Source organism: Vombatus ursinus, unplaced genomic scaffold, assembly GCF_900497805.2.
Source record: "Vombatus ursinus unplaced genomic scaffold, bare-nosed wombat genome assembly UNPS02013587.1, whole genome shotgun sequence".
Taxonomy (NCBI): Eukaryota; Metazoa; Chordata; class Mammalia; order Diprotodontia; family Vombatidae; genus Vombatus; species Vombatus ursinus.
In genome coordinates, this window is record NW_020953365.1 from 1 (window position 1) to 6,978 (window position 6,978).

The 6,978-nt window shown below is 40.2% G+C and overlaps 1 long non-coding RNA gene across 1 annotated transcript; it reads left to right on the forward strand.

The window, feature by feature from the left end:
- The first annotated feature begins 1,097 nt into the window (after positions 1–1,097).
- Positions 1,098–3,933, forward strand: LOC114040559. The gene is made up of 2 exons (XR_003568792.1): positions 1,098–2,096; positions 3,772–3,933. It is a non-coding gene; the product is annotated as an uncharacterized LOC114040559 (long non-coding RNA).
- The last annotated feature ends 3,045 nt before the right edge of the window (positions 3,934–6,978 follow it).

Sequence of the window (6,978 nt, forward strand, 5' to 3'; positions counted from 1 at the left end):
ATTTAAAAAATTTCTAATGTTCCATGTCCACAATGTTTTATGGTGTTAATGATGCTTTCTGTGCAAAATGAATCATTTGGTCCATATAGTTAGTACATCCAATACTCTGATTTTATAGATCAGGAAACTAGGGGTCAAAGCTTCCTTCACCTCAGCGTCTCCCCTCTGTCCTTCCATCCATCCCTGCTGTCGTCCTATTTCTCTTCTGCTCCCTTTGTAGGTAGACCCCACCCTAAAAGGCTGTCACCACATCCAGTGGCCTCGTCTCAGACCTCCTTACCCATGACCTCTCTGCAGCCTTTGACACCCACCCATCTAACTGATCATTCTCATGTCTGCTTTGCTGGATCTTCCCTCAGGCTTCTGACCTGCTCTCTTCTCTTCCCCCTTGTAGTATTTCCCTTGGGGATCTCATCAGCTTCACAGATTTAGTTAACATCTCTATGCCGATGATTCTCAATCTGTATGCTGTCCCAATCTGTATGCTGACCAGCAATCTTGTATCTCCTACTGCTTTTCAGATGTCTCGAACTGGATATCTAGTAGATGTCTTAAACTCAGTATGTCCAAAATAGAGCTCATAATCTTTCCCCCTAAACATTTCCCCACTCTGACCTTCCCTATTACTGTAGAGGGTGACACCATCCTCTTGGTCCCTTACACTCACAAGCTAAGTCCTCCTGGACACTTCACTCTCTCTCACCCTCCATATCCAATCTGTTGTCACGGCTGGTTTCATTGATTTCACCTTTGCAGCATATTCTGGATACGCCTCGTTCTCTGACATTGCCGCCACTCTGGTGCAAACCCACATCACCCAATGCCTGTTCTGTTGCAATAGCTGCTTGTGGGTCTCAGGTCTCTCTACTCTCCAATCCATTCTCCATTCAGCTACTAAAGTGATTTTCCTAAAGCACAGGTTCCTACTCAATAAACTCCAGTGGCTCCCTGTTGCCTCCAGGAACAAATAGAATTCAAAGTCCCTTTGATATGTTTGTAATGTCTTTGTTTTTTTTTTTTTGTTTTTTTTTGGTGAGGCAATTGGGGTTAAGTGACTTGCCCACGGTCACACAGTTAGTAAGCGTCAAGTGTCGAAATGTCTTTATGAGACATTTAATAAGACAGTTTGGGTCGGCTCTGTCAAGGTCACAGATCAGCCAGGTCATTAGAAAATAGCACTTAGTGCTGCACTTTAAGGTTTGCAGACAGGCATCTAAAGCCCTCTTTCTTACCATCTTCTTACACCTTCCTCCCCAATCACAGTGGCCTCTCGGCTGCCCCGTGAACAAAGCCCTCCATCAGCTTTGAGTATTCTTTCTGACGGTCCCCCATGCCTCGCTGCTGATCTCCCTGGCTTCCTTTAAGCTCCGACTAAACTCTTGTCTTTCACAGGAAACCTTTCCCAATGCCTCTTAGTTGCAGTGTCTTCCCTCTACATCTTGTATTTTGTTTGCAAGCTGTCTCCCCATTAGATTGTAAGCTTCTTGAAAGTAGGGACTTTCTTTTTCCCCTTTTTTGTATTGCCAGTGCTTAGCACATAGTAGGTGCTTAATGTTGATTGACTGATACTGATATTACATACCATCTACATTTATAGATTGTTTTCTTTTTCTTAACTACAATTATATGCCAAAATACTTGACAAAATCACAATTTCAGAAGTGGGTGGCACCACATATGTTGCAGTCCAACCTCTTATTTTTATTTACAAACATTTATAAAGCTCCTACTACTCTGGAAGCCTGTGCTGTGTTGGGGAAGCTGCCAAGCTTTGTTATCACCTCTGCCTTCAGGTTGCTTTTGGTCTAGGAGACGAGAAAGCAGGAGGGGGAGGGGAAAGGGTCCAGACCCAGTGAAGGCCTTGCGTTGGCCACTGAGGGAGTGGAGTATACTTCTACTTCACCACCTGTTGTGCTTATGGTAAAAGTGTTTGTTTCAGGACCGAACCAGAGTTGAAACATCTACAAGTAAAATATGAGGAACTTAAAGAAAGAAAATCTTCTCTCACAGAAGCAGCATGGTTTTTATCTAATTTGAAACAGCTTCATCATGATTATGCAGCTCTTAAAAGGAAAACCCCAACAGAGAGAGAAAAAGTGAGTGTCACTTGAGTTCATTTTGGTTTCTTCATTATACGTCAGGAGAAATAGTCCCTTTATGTTTGTGACATGTTCTTAATGTCTTTGTAAGACAGTTTGGGTCAGCTCCATCAAGGTCACAGCCCAGCCAGGCCACTAGAATAGCTAGCACGTAGTACTGCATTTAAAGTTTGCGTTTAAAGATCCTCACAGTAATCCTATGAAGTTGGTGCTATTATCTCCATTTTACAGATGAGGAAACTGAGGCAGAGGTTAAGTGACTTGCCCACTGCTATTAAGTGCCTGAGGCTGAATCTGAACTCAGATCTTCCTAACTCCAGACCTGGCCCTCTATCCATAATGTGTATGTAGGCATCACCTACCTGCAAACATCACTGGAGGCAATATAAATTCATAACACTCCTAAGTGATTTTAAGTATTTAGCTACTTTACTCGAAAGGAATAGAGAAAATTTAAAGTCATGCTTTATTTGAAGCTAATGGTCTTTGCCTACCGAAAATTTGAGGTAAGGCTTATCATATAACTTTTATACAAATTTCAAGGGTAATTTTTTTTGTTCAAATTACTAAGGATAATTATTGTGTTGTTTTTTTTTAATCCAAGGAAATCAGTTAACTCCACTTGTTGCCACTTTTCACTAGAATCAGTCAGCAAGCATTTATTAAGTTTAGCTAGAGTACTAGGGCTGGAGTCAGGAAAACCTGAGTTCAAATTAGGCCTCAGACACTGTGGCCCTTGGCAAGTCACTTAACCTGTTTGTCTCAGTTTCCTAATCTGTAAAATGGGGCACTTTTATGGGAATGGTGATAACATTCTGAAAGCTGGAAGAAGTTATTTTACCATATTTATATTTTAGGAAATTTTCCAGAAGCTAAAGAATCAATGATTTTTTTTAAATGAATTTCATTTTCAGTCTACTTTGAGATACAGATATGATATATATATCTCATCAATCTACTTTGTAATAAAACAAGTTAACTTTGTCACAGTGTGACTCTAGGAGGAAAAGAGCAAACTAGTAACTGGCCTGATAAACTCAATTTGCCACTGGAAGCATGGCAGGAAATCCTGCTGCAATAATTATCTCAGTGTTCTGTGTGGTCTTAAAGAAGTACACACAGCAATATCTGCAGTCCCCCCCCCTTCTCTTTCTTTTAATTGTATATTTTCTTCTGCCTTTATTTTACTTTATGAAGGCACAGATTACATGAGAGGAGGCTCCAAAGACTCTTTCTTAAAACATAGCTGTAACATGGCCTAAAATAAATCTGCCAGATACCACATGGGTGGCAGGGCTAGTCTGAACCGGGCCCTGGCATGCCCTGGTCATTATGAATCATCTTTAAACTCCATAGATCACTGGCCCTGTGCTTCTGGTGCTCACAGGGGTCAAGAATGTCTATGCCTGAGAGCTTATCTCTCATCCAGCAAAGCCCTTTTAGGACATGTAACTTGTCCAAAGTTGCACATTTTGTGATGATTCAAGACCAGGGCTTCGCATCCAAAGCCCAGTGTTCCTTCCCTGCACCAGAGCACAAGGCAACTCACTGTTAACGGTAACGCTGAACTGTAAGATATAGCTAGATATAGCTAGTAGGAGGTGAGTGCCTTGACTCATTTGTCTTGATCATTCTCACTCCATAGTTATTTCAGTTACTCTTCCTTCAACAGTATGACCTGTCCAGCTTGCCAGCTCTGCTGTTTGAAGCGAGAGGCATTTCAAGAGCGGCACAACACCTGAAAAAGATCAACTGTCACCTTCAACAGCTCGTTGACCACAAATGAGAGGGAACCTGCCTGATGTATACCTTGGAATAAACTTTTTTAAATTTATATATTTAACTTGGTATAATTTCTTAAACTGTACTTGATTAAATATAAAAGCCATAATTAAAAAAATACTTTAGAGTAATTCCTGTGTAGTAAAGGTCTGTAGGTTTTGTAAATAACCTAAAAAAAGATGTTAGTAAAAAAACAAATTAACTTTCAGATTTAAAGAGATTTACTTAGTTGTATATACTAGCTATTAAAGTATTCTTTGATAATATGTGTGTGTATACACACAATATGTATGTATTTCATATATGTGTATATATATATATATATATATATATGTTTAAAACACTGACCAAAATAGTTCAGGATGGACTAACACATGTGTTACTATTTTCTCCATTGAATTTCATTTCTGAATGACAGAATGAGAGTATTAATTTTGCAATACTAAAAATCTGCAAAATTAGATTATATACTGTACCAAATAGAACAATTGTCATTTCTAATTATTTTGCCTGGGTAGTTCAACTAATAGCCTTTGTAATTTGTAGCCTTCCTTGGTCCATTAAAGCATTTAAAAACAGACTTAAAACTCTGAGTGAATGAATAGCTACTTGTTGAAAAAAACACTTTTCTGAACCACATAGTATTTTTTCTTCAAGTTTAGTTAAAAGCTGTAGAAGAATGGAAGGGGACATGGCACACATGTAACATTCTGTATTCTGCTCATATATTTCACCATCCCCCTGACCCCCTTTTTTTTTTTAACCATAAAGGAAATTTTTAAAAATTTTTGCTACTTTTTGTTTTTGCATCATATGTTGACTCTCAGATTGCATCACAATTGACTCCCTTCTCCCAACCCAGCAAGACTTCCATTTTATTAAAAACAAAACAAAATCCAAAAGCAGTTCTGTAAAACTAACACCTAGACTTTTCTTTGTGGTTTTTTAATTCTTTTGGTGCCAAGTCTGGTTATTAAAATTACAGTTGGGTTTAGTTTTGGTTCTTGCTGTTGTCCCAGTTTAACCTATTTCCCTGTTATCATTTCATATATATCCTGTTTTAAGAATCCTTCATATTTGTTGTTTACAAAATAACATCCCATTACATTTATGTACCACAATTTCTTCAGTTTTTTTCCCCACAATAAACAGGCACATTATTTGTTTCCAGCTTTTTACTGTAACAGTGCAGCCATGAATGTTGGGGGATGTAATGGAGCCTTTCTGTCAGTGAACTCCTTGGAGTTTATAAACCTAGTCATGGGGCCTGATCAGTTTAGTGGCCTTTTTTTGGGGGGGGGGGGGGCAATAATTTGACATTATTTTCCAGAGAGTATTTGGACCATTTCATAGCTTTCACACATGCTTGTCTTCCCACAGCCCCTGTAATTTCATCTTCAGCAGTTTAATGTATAAGGTGACATTTCAGTGTGATTTCAATGTGCATTTCTATCATTAGTGATACAGGGCATTTTTTTCTTTCTTTTTTTTTAAGGTAATTGGGGGTCACACAGCTAGTAAGTGTCAAGTGTTTGGTCTGAGGCCGGATTTGAACTCAGGTCCTACTGACTTCAGGGCTGGTGCTTTATCCACTGCGCCACCTAGTTGCCCCAGGGCATTTTTTTCAAATAGCTGTCGGTAATATTTATCTATTTTGACCATTTCATTTATCCAGTCGAGAGTGACTCAAAATGAAGTTGTTCAATTGCCCACAGGTTTTGGATGTCTGAATTTGTTTTATTCTAAGTCTATAGTTCTTTTAATGGAAAAGGAGATTTGTTCAAGCTCTCTTGCTCATTTTCCATATTATTTAAGCAGTGGAAGCCAGGGTTAGGCCTGAGATGAAAGACAGACCCACAGACAAAGCTTGTGTATCCCAGTGAGGCCTTTCAAGTCAGCAGATGCCTGGGGGGCTTAAGGGGTGACATTTTGGGTCTCCATTGTGGATGTATCCCAAGGGTCTGCTGTGAGCCCCATTCTCTCTTCCCTCTATGCTAACTCAGTAATACAATGGTTCTTATCTCTATGCAAGTGATTCCCAGATCCATATATTTGAGCCTAACTTCTCTCCTGAGCTCTAGTAATTACATCACTAAATATCTCTTAGACATCCTGAACAGGATGACTCAACATCTGAAACTCAGCACATCCAAACCAATTCATTTTCTTTCCCCCCAAAACTCTGGGGCAGCTAGGTGATGCAGTGGATAGAGCATCAGGCTGGCCTCAGACACTAGCTGTGTGACCCTGAGCAAGTCACTTAACCCCGTTTGCTTCAGTTCCTCATCTGTAAAATGAGCTGAAGGTGAAACCACTTTGCCAAGAAAATTTCAAATGAGGTCATTTAGAGTTGAACACAACTGAACCAACCAAACTGAACAAAACTCTGCCCTTCTAATCACCCAGCCTTGCCTCGCACTCACACTTAACCCACCTGTCTTTCCAACATCTCTTGTGTATATCCCCTTCTCTGTTCCCCGAGCTGTCACCCTTCTGGCTGGGCTCCCTGCCTCCAGACCACCTGCCACTCAGCTGCCATAGTGATTTTCCTAAAGCACGGCTCTGACCACTCATCTTTCTCTACTCATCTACCCCCTTGTTTTCCTTTTACCTCCAGGAACAAAAAGAAAATCCTCTCTTTGGCTTGTAAAGCCCTTCACAGCCTGGATCCCTCCTTCCTTCTTGCTCTGTAAGCCAGTAATGCTGGCCTTTGTCCCGTGCCTCCTCACCCTCCACTGCTGAAATGCTCTCCCTCTTAGATACCCCAGCTCCACCTTCTGCAGGAGGCCTTTCCTGACTCTTTTCCCCTTCTATTTCCAGTCTATATACAAGTTCCTCAAAGGCAGAGACCACGTTTTTGCTTTTCTTTCTATGTACAATGTTGAATAAATGCTTAGTGACTGACACCAGCTATTTAAGAAGCCAGCTTAGTTTCAACTGCAGTCTCAGATCTACTTAGCTAGCTCCGAAACTTTTCTGTTTTATATGGGAGAAGTCTAATTTCTGAAATTGCAGTGATATTTGACTAGTGTTCTTGCTTCTCAGGGGTGCTGGGGAGGAAAGTAATTATTATTTGTTACCTTTGCTTCCAGAGCTA